The sequence below is a fragment of the Balaenoptera physalus genome, assembly GCF_965194825.1.
Source record: "Balaenoptera physalus genome assembly, chromosome: 3".
Lineage (NCBI taxonomy): Eukaryota > Metazoa > Chordata > Mammalia > Artiodactyla > Balaenopteridae > Balaenoptera > Balaenoptera physalus.
Window position 1 is genome coordinate 43,600,924 of NC_138890.1, and position 22,398 is coordinate 43,623,321.

General features: G+C 39.3%; 2 long non-coding RNA genes across 3 annotated transcripts in view; both read right to left on the minus strand.

Moving 5' to 3' along the window:
• Window positions 1-22,398, minus strand: part of LOC309656958 — a 600,722-nt gene that overhangs the window by 246,487 nt on the left and 331,837 nt on the right. The window lies entirely within an intron of this gene.
• LOC309656966 lies at window positions 1,551-20,561 on the minus strand. The gene is made up of 2 exons (XR_014261633.1): window positions 4,582-20,561; window positions 1,551-4,525 (listed from the first exon to the last, which is right to left on the minus strand). It is a non-coding gene; the product is annotated as an uncharacterized lncRNA (long non-coding RNA).

Below are 22,398 nucleotides of genomic sequence, written 5' to 3' on the forward strand. Positions count from 1 at the left end.
ATATGATGAACAACACTAATGACAATCACAGCTAGCATTTGAAAAAGTTCAAAGCTTCCTCCTACATTAATTTTTTAAATTATCTTTACTAGTTTCTTGCTTCTATTTTTATTGTTATTGTTTTTCTAACTTAAATGAGATGTTTGCTTACTAATTTAGCCTTTCTTCTTTTCTATTTATAAGCAAATATAGCCTTGAATTTTCCTCTAGCACCTCCTTTCTTATATCCCACAAATTTTAATATGTCACGTTTTAGTTATTGTTCAGATTCAAGAGTTTTCTAATTTCCACTGTAATTTACCTTTGACACATGAGTTATTTAGAATTATGGGGGGGTGGGTTAGTTTCTCTAAACAAGGTACTAATAAGGTGGGGAGAATGCATTTTGTTATCTCTTACTACGGTAAGAGAATAGCATCTATATGAATCAGTATTCAAATGATGGTGATTTTTTTCTTTTTTTTGATGCCGATTTTTTTAATTTGTTGAGAACTTATGGCCTAGTAAAGAGTCAATTTTCACAACTGTTATATGTATCCTTAAAATTGAGTATCTTCTCATTGTTAGGTGATAGTATTATGTTACACTCAGATCATTGTTCTTTTATTCAAATATTCCTTATTCTTACTAATATTTTATCTGTTTGATCTGCCAGTTTTTGAGAGAGAAGTTATGTTAAAGTTCACTCTATGATGCTTATTTGTCAGTTTCTCTTTGCAATTCTTATAGTTTTTACTTTATATAATTTGAAGGTGTACACAAATTTAAAAATAGTATCTGTCTCTGATGAGTTGAAACATTTTCATCTAAATGAGAACCCTGTTTATCTTCAATAATGCTTTTGCCTGAAACTCTATTTTGTCAGTTATTAATTAGCATAGCTACACAATCTTTCTTTTGGTTGCCTGGTCTTTTTCTATCCTTTTATTTTCAACCTTTCTGTATCCTTGTTATTTTATTTCACTTTTTGCTTCCCCCAGAGAGTTTGTTTTTAACTTTTAAATTTTTTTAAAATTGAAGTATAGTTGATTTACATTGTCATGTTAGTTTCTGGTGTACAGCAAAGTGATTCAGTTATACATATATTTCTTTTTCATATTCTTTTCCATTATGGTTTACTACAGGATACTGCATATACGTCCCTGTGCTACACAGTAGGACCTTGTTGTTTATCCATTCTATATATAATAGTTTGCATCTGCTAATCCGAATCTCCCAATCCAACCCTCCCCCTGCACTCTCCCCACACCCCACCCCCACCCCCTGCCTTGGCAACCACAAGTTTGTTCTCTATGTCTGTGTGTCTTCATGATTTTGGATCAATCTCTGAAACAACACATAGCTGGGTTTTGCTTTGTTTTTAGTGCTGTTTCTCTTTAATCAAACCGTAAAACATTTGTCCTTTAAATAGACCATTTTTCCCATTTATATTTAAAGTACTACAATTACATTTAGACTTCTACCATCTTGGTTTGTGCTTTCTGTTTGTCCTATTTGCATATGTGTGGGTTTCCTTTTTTCTCCTTTCTTGCCTTCTTTTGAATTGCATGTTTCTGTCATTCTTTTTTTTTTTTTTTTCTGAGATTATTTTCTTCCCTTCTGAAGTCCATCTTTTAGAAGTGATTTTGTTAGGAATTGTCAGTAGCTTATGAACTTAGTTTTTGTTCATCTGCAAGTTTCTTTTTTTCAACCATTCTTGAAAGATGGTTTAATTGGATATATAATTCCAGGTAGACAGATTTCTCCTTTTGATTTTTGAAGGTATCATTCTGGATTCCATTGTTGCTAGTGAAATTTAGTCCTCATTGTTCAACTATCTTTCACTTATAATTAAATGTATAGGTAATCTGGGGGTGGGTTTTTTTTCTGTTTGCTTTTAAAATTTCTTTGTGTTGCTATTATGAGATTTTGCTAGTATGTGTTAAGTTACAGATTTGTTTTTATTTATCCTGTTTGATATGATTTTATCTGAGAATTCATGTCTTTCACTAACTCTAGAAATTTATTAGTTATTATTTCCTCAAATATTGCCTCCTCTTCATCTCTTCTTTCACAACTCTGTTTAGACAGTTTATAGAGTCTTTTATTTTATCCTCCATAGCTCTTAACATTTTCTATTTCTTGTTTGTTTCTCTGTGTTGCATTCTGTGCAATTTCTTCTGATTTATCTTCCAATCCACTAATTTCCTCTTTAATTGTATCTAATCTGCAATATCCATCTATTAAGTTTATTTCAATAATTCTACGTTTTGAAGTTTTATTTGCTTTCTTTTTTAAATCTGCCCAAGAGTTTTATAGTCTCTTATTTATTACTCTCAGCATAATTCTCTCTCATGGAAGATTGGCATAAAAAGCAGTTACATGCAAAACATCTCATAACAACAACATCAATCAAGATATGATAATGCTCCTAAAATAAATAACTTCAAGGCAAAGTCCTCCCTTAGTTCAAATTTAGAGACTAAAAGAGGTTGTCTCTTATAATGCTATCTTTCATTGGATAATAAGAGCTATGCAGATATTCTCCTTTTGCCCTAATAGCTCAAAAGGTTGGAACTTATATTCATGCCTAAAGCTTTCCTCAGCCTAAATTTTTTGATTCAATCATTCCTCTTTCCACCTTCCCTTAAAAAACACAAAAACAAAAACTTGTATCCATGTACTCACTTCTATTTTTGTCTGTATTTTCTATTATAAGCCTACTCAGACCCTTGGGGAGTATGTGAGGCATAAATTGTCATAATAACAAATGTCCCTAGGCTTCAGCTTCATCATCTGTCAAATGATTATTTATGGTTTTAAAATTTCTAATAGTGTGGCACAAAGGAAAATGGAACTGCCAGCAGAACACAGTTGAAAACTCATGGTAAATCCTCTAAATGAAGCCTTTTAACACAGAGCATCTTAATATACCAATATAGTTTTATTATTTTAATGATTCCTCCAAATAAACTTAACCAATAAAATAATCATTAAAATAGTAGTTACACAGCAATAGCTAACTGATACAGTTATTATAGTCACTATTACTTCATTTGATTCTCTTCACAACTCTGAGATAAGCAGGATGGATAACATCCCTCATTTATTAGATAAGAAAATAGACTGTATTACTTCTCAATCACAGTGGACTCTCAAATGCAATATGTGAAAAATGACTCATATGGATGTCAACACTTTAGTTTGTATGTATCCTTATTTTTGCTCAAAAAAGGAAACAAGTGGAACTTTACCAATATTAATTTACAGCAAGAAGGTAACATAATTAATTTATAACAATTGTGCATACATTAGAGACGCATGCTCAAAAATATTTTATTAACAGTGACATGACATTAAAAAGTTTATAAACAACTGCTCTAAGCAATACAGTAGAAGGGACTACTTTAGTATACAGGTCTGTGAATACTACTATCCCTACCTGGACTATAGGACATTCAAACCCAAAGACTAGGAAGAAATGAGCAGAATTTTTAAATGAAAAGGAGATTTACTACAACACATAAAAGAAGTTCCAAAGACTAATTGCCTTCCTTGGAGGAATTAAGCATGATAGTTAAAAATGCAAATTATAGGCTTCCCTGGTGGCACAGTGGTTGAGAATCTGCCTGCTAATGCAGGGGACACGGGTTCGAGCCCTGGTCTGGGAAGATCCCACATGCCGTGGAGCGACTAGGCCCGTGAGCCACAACTACTGAGCCTGCGCGTCTGGAACCTGTGCTCCGCAACAAGAGAGGCCGCGATACTGAGAGGCCCGCGCACCGCGATGAAGAGTGGCCCCCACTTGCCACAACTAGAGAAAGCCCTAGCACAGAAACGAAGACCCAACACAGCCAAAGATAAATAAATAAATTAATTAATTAAAATGCCTTTCCCTTTAAAAAAAAAAAAAGCAAATTATATAGTTTTCTAAAGTATAAATAAAATATCTCAGTGTGGAAGGAATGCAATTTTTAAAAAGCAGAATAGATTAATTAAAATTATACCCTGGTGGACATTTCATAATTAGGTTTATATATGACTGCATCTGGAAAACATCAGTCTTCTCAGTAGGAAAATTATGCAATATGTATTGTGGGAGCATCACATATTATTATTTTGCTTCTCCCATCAGCGTGTAGGTCCCAATTTGCTTTATGAATGATTGTGAAACTATCCTATCATATATGCTTTAAGGAATAAAAAATATCTTGAGTCTCAAAATTCCATATACAGCCAATAGGAATAAATTTTTTTTCTTTTTTTTTTTTTGGAATTCATCGATAAGAACTTCAGCTGGGTACTCTAAAGAATGTCGACAAGGGAAAGACATTGGAATCCAGTTCTGTGATCAGCTAGCCAGGCATTCTTACATGGCTGTGTTTACCAGGGATTATGAGGATTAAGTGAGTTAATACATATCAAACTCTCAGAATAGTGTCTGGCACTGAAAAGAAATGCTCAAAGCAGCTTACAAATTATAAGGACACAATAAGAATAATGATGTCATCCCTGGGAAACTCTTGGGATGGTCAATCCCTTTTGTCTACACACACACACACACACACACACACACACACACACACACACACACACACACACACACACACACACACACACACACACACACACACCAGTAGTCCCAGGTAGGAGCCATTGTCATTGTCAGCCTGGGTGCCTCAGAACTGACTATCATCCAAGCCAATCTTCCCAGAATCCCTAATTTTAAAGATGAGGACAAGCTCAGAGGAAATAAATGACTCATCCGTGAATACTCATAGGGTCTTTGCTCTTTCCATATATTAATAGGCTGCCATCAACCTTCATTTCAGGACAGATGTAATTTTCTGTCAGAGCTAATGTGATTCTCAGAAGGAACTTCCCAGACACTTTGGGGTCCTCTCCCTTCTTCTAGGTTCCAAGCCAAACTGCCCAGTTTATAACCATAGGGGCCATGAGCCTAGAGCCCAAAGATATAACTCCTGACTGAGCTCCCCTTGCTCACACACACATAAACCTACGTTGCTTTTCAGAAGACCCTTAAAACTTCGCTTTGCAACCTTTTCACCTTCAATAAGTGTAACGTATACACATTGTTCATACACACTGTGAAGGGCGGGCAAAATAAACCCTCTTTCAGAGTTCAGCTCAGCCTGGGCTTTCCTTTAGTTCAACAGCTCTCAACTAGGGGTGATTTTCCCCCCAAGGAGACATTGGCAATATCTAGAGACATTTTTGATTGTCAGAAATGGGAAGGAAGGCGTGTGCTACTGGCTTTTAGTGGGTTGAGGCTAAGGGCACTGCTAATATCCTATAATGCACAGGATAGCTCCCTACAACAAAGAATTATCTGACCCAAAATGTAAATATTGTCATGATTAAGAAACCCTGCTCTAGTAACAAAAAAACAAGGCACAGACACTTCCTGGCTGACCTTAGGCAAGCTGCTTTAACCCTAGCAGCCTCTTTTGGATTTGTCAGTAAAATAGGGGTATTAATAGTACTAACCTAACAGAATCATTATCTGGATTCAACAAGACAATCTTTCAATGAACAATTGATTCATTCATTCAGTAAACATATATTGAGCACAAGATGCTGTGGACATAGAGGTCTGTGAAAACATTTATTGTTTCCGTGCCTATGGAGCTACAGTCCAGAGGGAAGATATTAATCAGAGTCAGATCAACAATAAAAATTAGCTATTGTTATTATTAATAAGAGAATTTCCTCCTTTTCTGGATTTCCCCATGCTTCTACTCCTAAGCCTTGCTGTGATATGTCTCCTATAATCCAAGAAGGGCTAATACCAAAGGTGAGTGGGCTAAAAGTCTCCCATGCCCACGCAGGGATGGAAGAGCAGGAAAGCTCTTTGCGTATCTGTCAGCTCTTTGACCTCTGAGAGAAGCTGCCCCCACGTTCTAACTGCCTACTCCAAACTCCACAGTGTCTGGGGAGGGGGCACGTGATCCACGGACGGCCCTGCCACCATGCTGCATTGCTGTAGTAAGGATGCCCTTTATTGATCAGACTTGCCTGGACTCGTAACTCCCCAGCCTGCTGCTGGGCTCCCCAAGGGGCAGTTGGCAGCAGCAGTGTCTCTCTGGACCAAGACTATCCCCAGCTCTGCCCTCTCTCCCACCCTAGACACATGAAGGCTGCCCACAAAAGCACCTAATGCTTCTTTGTAGTGTCTTGTGATTCACATACTAATTTGAAGTCACAGATCAAAACTGGATAGAGACACCAGGGAAAAGAGATTTAAAGATTCCCCGCCTTCCTTAAAGCAGTGCTACAGTCCTGCATCAACAGCCAGCAAACCCATTGTTTTCCCCAGAGAATCTCTCTCCTACCCTTTAATTTCACCACTTTCTAGAGTCTCTCCATCTTGCCAACATTTTTATTACAGGAAGTTTGACACTGAATCTTAGCAGAAGTGTAATATGTCTGCTACTGATTAGAAAGCTGATGTCCTGAGAGGTTAACAGACATATTCAAAGGTCACAATGCTGATTAATACTGCCCAACCCAAAGGGAGAGACCCCGTTTTTTGCTTCCTTCTAGTACCCTCAGAGAATGAGGCAGCCAGAAGGTGTTCCCACATACACTTTCATTTTTTTTTTTTTTATTTTTTAAAAGCCAAGTTTAATTGTTTCTTCATGTAAGTATCTGCTTAGAAATATAGGTGAGAGGCCATTATTTCTAAAAAAATAATAATAAGACATTAAAATTTTCTTGCTTCCTCAAGAACTCCAAATGTCACTGAATATTCACATTTATCTACTGAACACCCACCTCCATCCCCTCCCCACCACCGCTCACATGTGTCGGTGATCTATGAGCTCACTATGGGTACCTGTTGGTGAGAAAGCTCAAGCAGAGCAGTCACATGACTAAATGAAAATCATACAACAAATCAGCAGCAAGGCCAGAATTTAGGGTTCTAGTTAACGCAAAATCATTTAAGCCAAAGAAGGAAAATGCATAGAAAGGATTCTGCAGCTCTTTATTCCATGGCAGTGGCAGACATCACTAATCAATCACAGCACCCCTTTCATTTGAAGCCTGGATTCAGTCTCAGAAACCTTCTTAAGATGATTGTCCAAACAGCTATTACTCATCAAGTTCAACATAATATGTGTTGATTTGGGAAGACCTCTTCAAGGATACATTTCAGAGGAGATTTAAAGATGAAATGAAGACAGACACATGAAGAGTCAGAGGAAGAGCATTCGAGGTAGAAGAAACAACATATGAAAAGTGACAACTATGAAATGGTATTGACACATTCAAGAAACTGGAAGAGATAATTATAGTTGCACTGCAGTGAGCAAGGAGAGGAGCAGCAGGAGATAGAGGCAGGCTACGTGGGAGTTCAGGGCGTTGTCTGTCAACACACAATGGCCTCCTAACTAACACCTGAATATGAATTAATTCAGTGTGAATTAATTTGATAGGTAAAGGTTAATAGAAAGAAGACAAAAAGAGCTTCTGCACAGCAAAGGAAACCATAAACAAAACGAAAAGACAACCCACAGAATGGGAGAATATATTTACAAATGAAGCGACCAACAAGGGATTAATCTCCAAAATATACAAACAGCTCATGCAGCTCAATGTCAAAAAAAACCAAAAACAAACCCAATCAGAAAATGGGCAGAAGATCTAAACAGACATTTCTCCACAGAATACATACAGATGGCAAAAAAGCACATGAAAAGATGCTCAACATCACTAATTATCAGAGAAATTCAAATGAAAACTACAATGAGGTATCACCTCACACCAGTCAAATGACTGTCATCAAAAAGTCTATGAACAATAAATGCTGAACAGGGTGTGGAGAAAAGGGAACCCTCCTACACTGTTGGTGGGAATGTAAATTGGTACAACCACTATGGAGAACAGTATGGAAGTTCCTTAAAAAACTAAAAATAGAATTATCATATGATCCAGTAATCCCAATACTGGGCATATATCCAGAGAAAACCATAATCCAAAAGGATACATGCACCCCAATGCTCAATGCAGCACTATTTACAATAGCCAAGACATGGAAGCAACCTAAATGAACATCAACAGAGGAATGGATAAAGAAGATGTGGTACATATATAAATGGAATATTACTCAGCCATAAAAAAGAATAAAATAATGCCATTTGCAGCAACATGGATGGACCTAGAGATTATCATACTAAGTGAAGTAAGTCAGACAAAGACAAATATATGATATCACTCATATGTGGAATCTAATTCTTTAAAAAATGAAACAAATGAACTTATTTACAAAACAGAAATAGACTTACAGATATTGAAAACAAACATGGCTACCAAAGGAGAAACACGAGCAGTGGGGGAGGAGAGATAAATCAGGAGCTTGGGTTGAACATACACACACTACTAAAGATAGATAACCAACAAGGACATACTGTATAGCATAGGGAACGCTACTCAATTTTCTGGATAACCTACATGAGAAAAGAATCTAAAGAAAAATGAATATATGTATATGTATAACTTAATCACTTGCTGTACACCTGAAACTAAGTGTTATAAATCAACTGTACTCCAATCAAATTAAAATTTAAAAAAACAAATGAACACTGATATAAGGGTAAAAAAAGACCAAAAGTACAAGAAATTACCCCAAGGAATACAGTTTTGAGTAGAAGATCTAAATACCAAAAAAAAAAAAAAAAAAGAAACAAACACTGGGCACCTTGGTAGAAAGAAAGGAATCACCGTCAGCTCAGCTCGGTGTGGGCACTAATGATCAACTACGTCAGGGTTCAATCAGAGAAGCAGGACCACTAGGGGGGAGATGTATGTGTATGTTTGTATATGTGCATATTATAGAATTTGTTTCAGGGGTCTGACTTTGCACAATTGTGGGAGCTAGTTAAGCAGTATCTGTAAGGCTGCTTTGTATCTTATGCTGGTTCTTAGGGCCTGCAAGGCAGGCAGCAGCAAAGGGAAGATGGATGTAAAGTGAAGGACAGCAAAGAAAGCTGGAAGGCACCGCATGAGCTGGAGTTCCCATCAACTGGAGCCACTGGCAGTTCTCATCACCTCCAACCCGATGGTGTGGATTTCCTGCAGAAGCTAGGGCTTTTCACTGTGGAGCTAAGCATGCACAGTGCCCAAAAGTCAGAGAAGCTGAAGGAGGGTCCTGAGGAAGGAGAAATAGTTGCAGACCTCCCTGGCTGTGGCCGCATACCAAGGAGGTGAACCTTCAGATAAGGCACAGTGGGTATGAACTACAAAATGACTACTGCTTCCCCTCTAACCTCCAAATTTCATACACGCAATCTCTCTGCAGCCCACCCTCACTGGAAGCATACCAGGAAGGGGACTTCAGCCTAGATGCTACATTACAACACCATCTATCAACCGAAGGGTAGACTTGTAAGGTCAGTTTTTGCCTACTCACCAGCACCCCCTTCTGCTCTGCTCCCCTCTCCAACCCCACACAGCTGTGGTGATCTCTGGGTACACATGATTGGACTAGGAATTGGCCTCTTTCTCCCTCTCCCCCATTTGAACCAAGACACACACAGAGACTGTTAGATGTCTGAGGGGACTTGTAGAGGTTGAGTAGGGTGGAGGCTGAGGAGAGGTTAATAGATCTGCAAGCAGGGAGAGCTGGAGCAGAGCAACACGCAACGATGAGAGAGATTCTGTGACCCTTGAGAAACGGAAAGTCCCCTCAGATCCTGGCTTTCTCTGAGGGGCCCAATTGTACTTTGCTTCCTATGTAAACATGTAATAGCCAACCACAATTTTTAAAACTCCACTTACACATTTACTTTTGCCAGCTGGGCTTTGTTTCTGGTTTTTATAGCCAATCCATCCCTAAGTCAGAGAGCGGAGGTTGAAGATGATCTGTATCCGCTTCCCAATTCTCCCTATTTACTACATCCAGTGACCCAGATGGCACAAGTTAGAGGTGCTTCGATTCACACCCACAAAGACATGCCACGAAGTCACAGTAACTTGGAGGAAGTGGCAAAAAGAGGGAGAGCCGCAAGAGTCATGGAAACCTCTCCCTCCTGTGCTGAGTGCTGGGCACATCACGTCATGTCAGCAGAGGCCTCATAAGGTGGGGGGTTCGGGGGGGGTGCAATTTCAACTACTGCTGCTCCTAAAATGTGCACTTGAGAGATGGCGCTCTTCCCAGAGCTGTCAATCTTCCAGCATTCAAGATCCTGAAAACTGATTTAATAGAACATTTTAAAGTAACTTTTTTCAAAACTTTATGCCAAAAAGAAAAAGGAAAGTGCTAATTGCACTTTAGAGCTTCAGGTACTTTTCAGTCCAGGATCTCAAAGTACTTGATGAGCTCTCATTTCACACAACCTTGCTTCACTCCTTAGTGCAAACAGCTCAGTGTTGTTGAGTTCATTTTACAATATGGAGAAACTGAGGCCCTTCTCAAAAAAGATGAGAACGTCACTGCTTCCAAATTTTCCACCTCAAGAAGAATTAAGGAAAAGTGTGGCTCATTCAGATCAAGACCTTATAAGTGCCTCAGACTGAGATACCATGTCAGGCACATTTCAGTTGCAAATACTCTAGTCAAGGTGTCGGTTTCACTGGCCAGTATGCCTTTGCCACAAGGTAAGAGAGACACAAGCAACTGATAGCTCCCATACTTACAATTCTACAAACAGAAATGGAAAGAAAGTGCATTTATTGAAGCTTCATTTTTCTAAAAATGTCAAGATTCTGACTGAGTGGTTTGGGTTTGCATGCCCACACCTGGACCCATTGCTGGGGACCACAGAGATGGATACTGGGGGTCACATGGGTCACCCCCACGGCCAGTGGAAGCAGGAAATACTACACAAAAAGGAGGATTACCCAAGACATAACCAGCAGGGGAATTGCAGCCACCCTAAACTCTATCTTCAAGAAAACTACCTCAGCAAAAAAGAGGTAGCCAAATACAGACATCTTATCCTCTCCCTGGCTCTAGCACTCTAAAATAAAGATGACTTGCAGCTAAATCTTTGTGTACTCAAACATTTGATTCCTTAGGGTAAATTCTTAGAAGTGGCACACCTGGGTCAAATGGTACTCACATTTTCTGAAGGTGTTAATCCTTTTTGCTGACCTGCTTTTCAGAAAGGGGGTACAAACTTACATTCCCATCAGTATGTGGACGCATTATCATTATTCTCTTATCTGCTTCTTAAGGAAAGGGTGAACATGCAGTAAAATGACCCATAGGGACAGGTAAAACAGAAAAAAAGAAGAAGGAAAGGACCCAAATATATTACTACTTAGACAATCAGGATCTGAACAACTGAGAAATGTTTGTACTGACGAGATATGAATGAAATCAGGCGAAATGACAAATGATGCTGGATCCTGCTTCTGAACAATGGCTGTGAACGTCCAGAATCAGGCAGCAATGTAAACAAAAAGTGTCCCTTGTGGCAGGTAGCTGAGCACTTAGAGGTAGCTGGCCATGCATAGCTTACTTCCTCAGCCTCCACCCATGAGAAAGCCAGATGAACTCCTGTCAGTATGCAGATGGGATGGCATCTCTCAAGGATCACGGCCCTTGAAGCCAGGACAGCATACCTGTCAAAGGCAGACTGTAGCCCATAATTGCCCCAACGCACTGTGGGCTAATTTCCATTGCCTAAAATAATCTCTGAAGATTACAGCAGAAATCATAAATAACGGGGCTCTGTGATGGCACATTATGACAAGGTCTCAGTTGCTCTTATCTTTTACTAGAGAGGAGCTTGTGCATTCGTGTTACTAATGAATCTTTTTCATTTGAGCAAGTGATGTTTCCATTTTGACAATGACATGAACATAAAGGGGAGGTTAATTTACTCCATTGCGAGAGGTTCATTATTTAACCTGACGTTGAGGACAAAACAATGTAGCTTAATAGATGACAAATAGAAATTCGTTGTGATGAATTTTGCCATTTAATTCTAGCAGGATCACAGAATGTTTGCCATAAACATGGCAAGAGAGCCAGGGTTACCCTCTCTGTGGGTGGGATTTGCTCACTCTGCTACTTCCAAGGTATCATCCAAGGATTGTGAAACTCCCATTGGGAAGTTACATGGGGAAACAAGCAATTTCCAGTTATATAAAAGACTTTGGAGACTAATGGTGATGCACTGTCACTGGGTCAAATTTTATTGGATTACTTCCCTTAACACTGGATAAACAATTGACATACAAGGCTAGACGTGAGAAGTTGTATTGAATTTTGATAGCTATTAGCATTAGCATCTAAACACTTGTGCCTTTTTATTCTTCTACAGGGAGATAGCTGAGCAATAAAGGAATGAGCTATAATTCTAGAATCAAATAGAACCTATGTTGGAATTCCAGACCAGCCAGTTACTAACTAGGTGCTTTTAGGTTAGTTATTCAACTTCTCCTAGCCTCAGTTTCCTCATCCATAGAATGGGACTATTATTAGTATTTACCTCATGCTATAGATGGGATTCTGAAAAGGGAGTGATACATATTACTTGGAATTTTTACAGAGTCAATGTCCTTGAATAATGGTTAGAAATTCAGTAATTAATTCTGATGTTTTATCCCTCCATCAAGACATGCTATCTGTAAGAAAACAAAGATACGTCATTTACACCTTCATACCATCTGTGTACTCCTTCCCCCGAAGGTATCTGCATTAGCATATGCCTTTTCACTGTAGAGAGAAAGATTTTGTCCCCAGATTAAGAAACTTTAGGTCCGACTGATAATGTAATGAGCGAAAGAAAGGAGACCATTTTAGGCAAAAAGGACAGCCTGTGCAAAGGCTCTGTGTTAATAGGGAGTGTGGAAAATACAAAAGATTGAAAGAAATCAGGCACGTCTAGAGCATAGAAATTCAGAAGATTATGGTAAGAGAAGTAGGCAGAGCCAAGATTTTGCAGACCTTAGAAGGCCATGGTGAAGGGTTTTGTCTTTATCTGAAGAGCAATGATGGGAAGGCCAAGTGTCCCAACGAAGGCCATAATATGTTTAGATTTCATTTCCAATAGGTAAAAATGAAAGCAGTATGGAAGAGAGATTTGGAAGCAGGCAAGAAGAGCTGCAGCCTGACCAGGCTGGAAGCTACTACAGTGGTCCAGACCAAGACGGCAGTAGCTTAGATGAAGCAGTGGTAGATAAAGAGACGTGGAAAAGTTTGGTAAACATCTAGGAGGTAAAATTAACTGGACTTGGCAATGAATTCGATATGGATATGGGGATAAAGAAGGAGGAGGGATCGATGATGACTTGCATGAATCATCAGGCTCAGCACCCTTGTTTAGAAATGAAAGAATTAGGCTCAGGAAAGTAAATTAATTTTCCAGGAATCAACACACACCTATTAGTGACTGAGTTTATAACATGTGTTTATGTGTAGGTAGTGTGAATGCATGTGATGTGTGTATGAGAGAGAGAAAGAATATTTTTCTGTATACTGTGTGTTCACACACATTACCAAGATATATTTTTTAAATAAACTAAATATCTGAGTACTTTTATATTTCTAAATAAAAGTTTGAACCCCTGTGCCCATCTCCTGCCTCTATTAAGTGCATCCCTTTGACATATTACTCATGTTCTGTGCTTATTTTTCTAAATTGCAGTATATATGCAACCCTCTATATACTTTATCTATCCAGTGTGTGGCCACCTCATTTTTATTGTTATTCTGGCTTCTATTCAATTTATTAGTTTGTGGCCTATGTAAGCATATTTTAATAATTTTGAAGGAATCTTTTCATCATCGAAGCTTGTCTAAAGAACGCCTGAAATAATCAGTATTTCAACTTTTTACTGCTCTCCATCCCCTTCCCCCACCATGCACACAAACTCATATATGTTTTGCTATTTTAAAGAAAGAGATTTAACAGCCATAAGGTACTTTTAAAAATAACATTCACATCTGGGCTGGCCACCTGTATGCCAAAATTTAGCTTGATGTTAATTAAAACAGGCATGTTATAAACCTCAGGAAATGGCAGCTGACCCCTAACTATGAATGTAATGCTATAATAATATGTAGTAAAAATAAGACATTTTGAGGCTGTTGCCGAAACCACTCACGCATTAAAATTCTCACCACTGTATACACTTGTGCAAGGACGGGTAAATCAACTGCAGAAGTGGTCCAACCAAAAAATAATGATAATTCAAGGGGTAAGAGTCATTCATTCTTTCAACAGATGGCTTTAAATGCCTGTCCTGGACAGCCATTCCACCTTGTGAGAAAGATTCTGCATGTAGTTTGGAGGAACGACGAGCTCTATCGTCCCAGATATGATAATAATAATATCAATGCAGCTGATATTTATTGAACATTTTACTATGTGTCTGGCACTGTGCTAAGCACTTAACGCAGATGATGTCGTTTAATCCTCCTAACAACCTTACGAAGTAGGTGCTATGATTATCCCCATTTTACAGATGAGGAAACAAAGGCTTAAAAGATTTAGTTACCCTCTCTAGGTGGCACAGTGTCAGGGCTGGGACTGGAAGGCAGCCATGTGACCCCATGGCCCAGGTGTCTCCTGATGGCTCCACACAGCCACAGTAAATTGCCTTCACTCCCATTTGGACCCTGTTCCATCTGCAAACTCACCCCATTCATTTCAGATCCAACCATGAGTGACCTGCTGCATTTCCCACCACCTCCTTTCCTGACCCTTCCTTTGTCACTTTCTCCCATGTGACCCCAGAGCCCTCCCGTTTCCTTTTCACTTTCCCATCAGCTCCACTCATTTGAAACCACTTCTTTTAAGTGGCTCTGCCACCCTGGCATTTGGCAACTCAGCTTTTGCTCTGCTTTTCATTTCCTCCAGCTATTTATCACTGTCTCTGAATTCTGAAATTGTCCTCTTCTCCTTAAAGTGTTGCTCCATCAAGTGAGGTATTAGAAACTTGCATTTTAGAACATGTATATATACAGAATGAAACTAGGTAGAGTAACGTATGTATATATATATATATATATTTTTTTTTAATGTGACAACTGGATTAGAATACAGACATGGGCATTTAAAAAAAAACTTAAAATTCTCTACTGTACAAACTACACTGTCCAGAGTGCTCATTGGCACAGCTGTGAATAGCACTTAAAGCTGTGAGTCAAAGTTCATATCTGAAATGTTCATATTCACTTCCAAAGGTGTACTTTTAATAAGATTTTTTTTAAACCTCTGAAATTCAACTGCATTGCAATTCCTGAAACTACAATAATGGCTGTACAAGATGTGCAAGAGTCACTAAATCCATTGGTTATAAAACGTGCAACAAGATTCGACCCAACTCTGTTCCACAGGACCTCAAAGGCTTTAAGCATCCTGGTTAGGACACTAGCTTTGAATCAGAACGATCAAGGTTTTGTTCCCGATTCTAGACTTATTCACTAAGTGACCTTGGACAAGTCTTTAATTTTGCCGAGGCTTGGTAAATTATCTTTAAAACATGAATGACTACAGGACCCTCCCCATAGAATTCTGATGAGAATCAAATGAGAGAATACATTTTAAGTGCTCAATCTCGTATGTACTCAATAAATGATATGCATTGTTGTTAATACCAATTCTTTTGTAGTTGTTTTAATACTAGCAGTAGTGGTTGTAGTGTTTGTTGCAAAGGTGCATCCAAGTTCTGTGCTAGGAAAATTCTGACTACTCCTTCCCTCTTCAGCAGTATCTTCAGCCATACAAAACTTCTTATGGTTACCCCTAAACACCTTTCTATATATTCTTCTCTTTCCCTGGAAATGTTGGTCCCCAATAAATTGGCCTGATAAAATCCAAATCTCAGATCAAATTCTCGCATTTCTTTGACGTTCACTCTGACTCCCCAGAATAGCCTTAAACATTCCTTATCCCATTTTTAATACAAGTTATCTCCCTATCAGACTGAGCTGGTAGAGAACAGGGACTATGTTTTATTTTATTTTTGGTGCTGTATTCCCAACAACTGGTACAGAGGCTAGTGAACTGTAGAGGCCTATGTAGGAAGCTTTGGCTCTAAGGAACAGAAAACCTCACCTCAAACTGGCTTAGCACTAAGGAAGCGTGTTATCCAATACAACATGAAGTACAAAGGCAGGGTGGTATCAAGGGCTCATTCAGTGATTCAACACCCACATCCCGAACCTGGCTCTGCCCGTCTCCCTGCTGCCATCTCAGTGACGCGGCCTTGACTTCAAGTGGGAGTCCTCACGGGCCATAGCTCCAAGCTCCTCATCCAGGTACAACAATGACAAAAGAAGAAAGGAACTATCTTTTCCTGTGCCTCTTTTAGAAGAGCTAGAAAACTTTCCCAGAAGCCCTCAGCAAACTTCTGATACTCCATTTGCCAGGATTAGGTTTTATGTTCATTCCCAAACCATTCATCCACAGGGGAAATGAGATTACCATGATTACTGCAGGTCAGGGATCAGCAAACTCTTACTGTAAAAAGCCAGATCGTAAATATTTTAGATTTGGCAAACCATACAGTGTCCATTGTAACTACTTAACGTACTCTTACAGCACAAAAGCACCCATAAACAATGTGTGAATGAATGAGTACAGTTATTTTCCAATAAAACTATTTATGACACTGAAATTCAAATTTCATACAATATTTGCATGTCATGAAATACTCTTCTTCTGAATGTTTTCCAATCTTTTTTTTAAAAAAAATGTGGAAACCATCCTTTGCTCCAAGGCCACATGAAAACAGGTAGCAGGTCAGGTTTGGCCCAAGGGCTATAGTTTGCCAACCCTTGGCTTACCTTATTTGGAATCAAATGTATGTTTGTCATTTGCCACAATTTCCAAAGTGCACAATAAATATTTTTAAAATTAAAAGAATAAATGATTAAAGAACACAGTTCTTGCCCAGGAGAAGTTCAGAGGATATACATGTATATGATTTCCTGAAAGGTATTTTAAAAATAACTGTTTTTCCTAATAATGGTGGAGTTAGCAGGACTAAATAAGCAAAAGAATTGTGGTTTGTGACAGCTTAGATATTCAATTGTGAAAATGGAAGGTAAATAATATCTTGTGTTAGGATGTGTGGGAAATACAGATTTTAAAAACTCCTCATGAATATAAAGTCATAAAAGGTTTGTTTTGATGGTAAGTGGGTGAAAGAGATTACTTATTGCATGTTTTCTCTGTTAACATCTGAGTTCACAATTTTCCAAACGTAATGTTGCATGTATCCTGATGCAGGCAAAGAGATAATTATAGAGTAACTGCTTGCACTCAGTGTAAATTAATCAAATGTAAATTAAATAAACTGTAAATAGAAGATACTCCTTAGCTGATACAGCAAGTGAATCACCTCCATTATAGACTCATTTTTGCAAAATTACACCTAATCATAGTATTTTAAGAGAGTGTTTGGCAAAATATCTCTAAATCTGTCAACAAAAGCAGCAATTACTTCTTTGCGGCTGAATATCTTTGCCAACAAACACCCATCTGTCTGGAAAGATTTATGTATGGTTCTGCCTAAAGGCAGGGCTAAAATCTCAATGACTTCTGGAGGTTTCTTTCACCTCTGTGCTCCGAGAGTCAATAAAAACTCATTTTAAGGTAATTTTACTGCAAACCTTAAAGAACTACAAACCTAAGATGTAATCAACTCTGTTCCAAGAATACCCAAAATAAATACTCTTCTAGGTAATTATATAGCTTATTTTGCTTGACCAACATTTTAATCTTGCTTGTCAGTTGCTGCTTTAACAGAGTCCCAACTCCTTAATACAGCTCGTAAGACCCAGTGCGGCCTCAGTTGCAGTCAGCACCACTGTTCTTTATGCTCCACTGGACTAGTTCCAGACCTCGCCCCATGCATTTCCTTCTGCCCAGGCCACTCCTTCCCTCTCCCTATCTCACTTACCCCTTGACATGGTTGGCATATCCACTTCCTTCAGGCCTTGGCTTAGGTGGGGAGATCTGGAAGCCTCCTCTGCCCCCACTAGATGGGTGAGGTGGCCCATCTACGTGCATAGCACCCTGTACTTGCTTGCTCCTTTCTTAGTACTCATAATCCAAGTGTTTTCTGTGTACTTGTTAGTCTCTTGAGGGTTGGGGACAGGAACTGTGCCTTGTGCATAATAGTAAAAAGTAGAGGAGGCCAGGACATAGAGATTTATATGCCTTTCGAAAAAGTTTAGACTGTACCCTGAATGGTACAAAAAGAAGCTACTGGAGACCTTTGTCATGCTCATACATGCCTTTCCGAGAGATCATTCTGGAAGCAATATCAGAGAATGGACTTCTAGAGTACAAGAGAACGGATGGTGAGGGGTCTATGCTAGAGGCAGCGAGACCTCCTAGGAAGTGGTTATGGTAGTCCAGGTGAGAAAGAATAGAGGCCTGATCTACAGCCATGAATACTGTGGATGGAGAATAGTGTCAGTTTAGAGAGACATTTAGGAGGCAGAAATCTATACAACTGGTCACTATGTATGAAAGTGAAAGAGTAGGAGAGAGAGAAATCAGGTGACTTCTGGTTTCCAGCTAGGACAACTAATCAAGTAATGGTGCTAGTTACTTAAGATGTAGGAGGAGGAGCAAGTTGAAGGTGGGACAAAGGGGTGATTAATTCCATTGCAGACATACTGATTTCAAGGAGCCTGGAAAGCATCTAGGGGGGGATGACTAGTAGGCATCTGTATGGGTATGTATCTATGTGTGTATATATACATAGAGAGACAGAGAGAGAGAGAGAGAGAGAGAGAGAGAAAGACCTGAAGTCTAGACCAAAGATAAAATTTGAGAGTCATCAGGTCATGAAGAGACTGATGTCATAAGTGTATAGATCACTCAGAGAGAATGCATATCCAAAAAATAGAGGAGAGCTTGCAGAAGCTTGAATAATACCAACACCTAAAGGGCAGGTAAAAGAGGAGGGACTCATGAAGAAAACTGAGAAGGAGTGATCAGAGAGGAGGATAAAATCAAGATGTATAGTCAAAGAAAGAAAGTTCTAGAAGGCAGATGTTATTAATCAGCCATGATTATATAACATCACAAAATCTCAGTAACACAGCATAATAGGCATTTATTAACCTGCTCACAGGTCTACAGGTCAGCAATGATGGCTGTGCTCATGCTGCATGTCTACGTGGGGCTGCTCTGTTCCATATGTCTCTCATTTTCGGGGACTAGCAAGCTCCCTAAGGCATCTTCTTCTCCCAGTTATGGCAGAAGTGCAAGAGGAGCCTTTTAAGTCCTAGTCTCAGACTGGCACTCTACCACTTCTGCCATATGCCATTGGCCAAAGTATGGGCCACAAGGCATGGGCACTTCACCCATTCTAGTGGGTGGAGAAGTGGTCAATAGGGATAAGAATTGTGACTGTGGCCAGAGCAAATTTACAAGAGGCTTAATATTACACTCAAGTTAAAACTGACATTGGTCACACAAATGAAAATATTGTTTTGTGTGTTTTAAAACATACCTAGAGCCAGGGACCTTAGTGGTTCATCCCTTTGGAAGACTCTAGCATGTGAGGGTCAGCCACTAGAAATCACACCCTTATAAGAAGCCAAGGTGCTTCCCAGGAGAAAATAATCATATGGTGTGTAAGTGTTGGGTGAGTGTCTGGGTCAGGCTTTTTGGTATCAAGAGAAAGACTCACTCAAGCCCAGGAAAAGGACAGTTTATTGTAAGCTTACATGTCAACTAGAAATGGCCATCAAGAATGGAGTCATATCTGGGGACTGAATACTTTCCCCAGTTTTCACCAAGGTCTCATGGTCTCTTTCTCATATCATTTCAGCTTCTCTCTGTACTTCTGTACCATTCTCCCCATCTATTAACTAGATGCTTCTGTTTACTCATAGTTTCTGCTCCATCCTAAAAGCTACTGGCGTGTAACCCTGACTGGCCATGACTCTAATTTGAGGCATTTTTCTGCCCCTGTTTCTAGCTGTCTGGGGCTCTCCAAGTTTCCCAGTTCAAACTCCTAAGGGTGAGATTCGGATTTGTTCATCTCATTTCTCACCCTAAGCCATGTAAACTGGCAAACTTATTAATTGGTTACCCTTGAGTCAGATAGCCATCCTTAATCTAACTATTTGTGACCAGCTACAGGGAGGTACAAAGAGTAAGGAAGTTTCCCTTACCAAGTACTGTGGGTAGGCAAGTACCAGCTGAACTCTGTAGTACAAGGAGGTTCCCAGAACATTGGAATTAGGAATCAAATAAGTAAATAGAATGCCCACCCTCTAACTAATTGGGGTGCACCCAGGCAGACAGTTCTTCCTAAAGGAAGAAGGGCTAGAGATGCTGTGAGTAAACCCCAGGTTACTAACCTATTATAGATGTAAAAGGAGATTTAACGTGTTACATAATGGAACGTCTCTCATATAGCTCTCAATAAAAACGCCTTTACAGAAACTTGTTCCAAGACCCTGGAGATAAGAGCTAAAGAAATAAATTGAATATGAATTGTAATACTGGAAGAGATGTTAGAAAAACTAAAGCCATGCTGTTTGGAATCCTTATCTAAGGAATGAGATGCTGGCAGGGAGAGGGTCCTCCTCCCACCTCATTGAGAGGAATGGCACAATAGGGGAGGAGGGGTGGAAGCCGTGGCCATGTATGATGGCTGGTGAGGTACCAATATAGCCAGGATGGCCATGGCTGTCCTTCCCACATTATCTAAGAGTAAAGCAAGCACCTGGGATAATAAAGCCAAGGGTTCCTGGTTACATCATGGCATTCCTAAAGGGCATCATTTGATGCCCTCCAAATTCCATAAGATTTAATTTCTACCCAGGCACACAAAGAACAGAATAGTGTCTGATGGTATAGCTATCACTGCTCTTTCCATGGAAAGACAGCATGCAACTTTAGGAAATCCTGGGGCGGATTTGCTTCTCTCTTCTTCGAGAAGTTATCCAATGAGCACTGAGAGTTTGTGCTCCAAACATGGGTTGTGCCCCACTACCAACCAAGGATGTCTCCGAGTACTCAATTTTTTTTTTGTATTGTGTATCTACTCTGTGCTTAGAACTGGGTCAGGTCTGAGGAGAAGGATATGGCTGGAGACACAGAGCACACAAGAAGTAATTAAAGAACAGTAGAGGACAGCATATGGTCAAGCATCACACAAGAGAGTATGAAAGACAGTTCAAAGAAGGCAAGGTTAAATTAGCTAGAATCATGATAATGAGGTCAGGGATAAAGAGAGGATTTAATTTGAGCTGGCCCTAAGGAACCAGATATTATGGCCATTAAAAATTCTCCAAAGTACTTCCCCTGTCTCTCACCCTCAAAAATAAGCTAAATAGTAATAAAAATGTATAAATAATGATTTACTTTAATTTTTTAAAATAAACATATGACACACCTGTTACTTTTAAGAGGGGGGGGGAAAGGTGTTAGCAAATCAAACTATTAGGTGTCACAAATCCAAGAACGTTGGAAATCACCACATTCAAGTCCCCCTTGGGTTTGGAGAGATTTATGCTTCTTAAGGGCGTCCAGACATTAGCAGCTCAAACTCCCACACTGTATCCTGGCTTCATTTAAAGGACCCATAGGTCAGACCAAAACACAACAGGGCTTTATATGCCAATTTTTCTTGACTCTCTGTAGGTCAGGGGAAGTTAAGCTCATGTAATTAGGGGATAAAGACAGGGAGGCTGGGAGTGGGGGATGGAAGCATGATGAAAGTTCCAGAGTTTAAAGGCTCAGTAGGAAGCCAGAGGAAAAGTCGATAAAGTCATGTCTTTATGAAACATGCGTTTTCCATGGTAGAGTAAACGTATTTGCCATTACACTCAGGGAACCTCTCTGCAACTTGGTACTCTCACCCACCTGTGGGGCAAGGATGATTCAAATTCATCAAGATGATTGTGAGGTCATTGTTATCCTGAGTTGCCTTCTCATTCATCAAATACCAATTCAGTTACATTCAGTCTAATATCAGCACTAAACACATTTCATTGTATTAATTTTATTTCACAACTGATAATCCAGGTGACTTTTTATGATAATTGTCTCTTAAATATTTGACTGATTGAACTATCCTTAAATGATGCCAAAGAACAAAGAGTTTCCTATAAATGGCATAGCCAAGATCAAAAGTGCAGTGTCAACATGTAATCACGAAAAGAGATCGGGAAGCAATGCCCGGCAGCAGTAAAAACAAAGCAGTGAAAATTAAGAACAGCCATACTGAGAAAATAAATGGAGAAAAGCCCTGAAATCCTCAGAACAAATACACAGAAAAGAATCTCAGATTGTCCCAGTGACAAACATCAATTCTCATATTAATGACTAGATCCCAGAATCAGTCTCCTAGATTCTAGCTGTGCTATTAACAAACAATGAAGCCCATGACTCCTTCAGACTGGAACCTAGGGTTAATGGACCCAGTGAGTTTCTTATGAAAATTCGGTACCACACTGATGACCATCCGCAG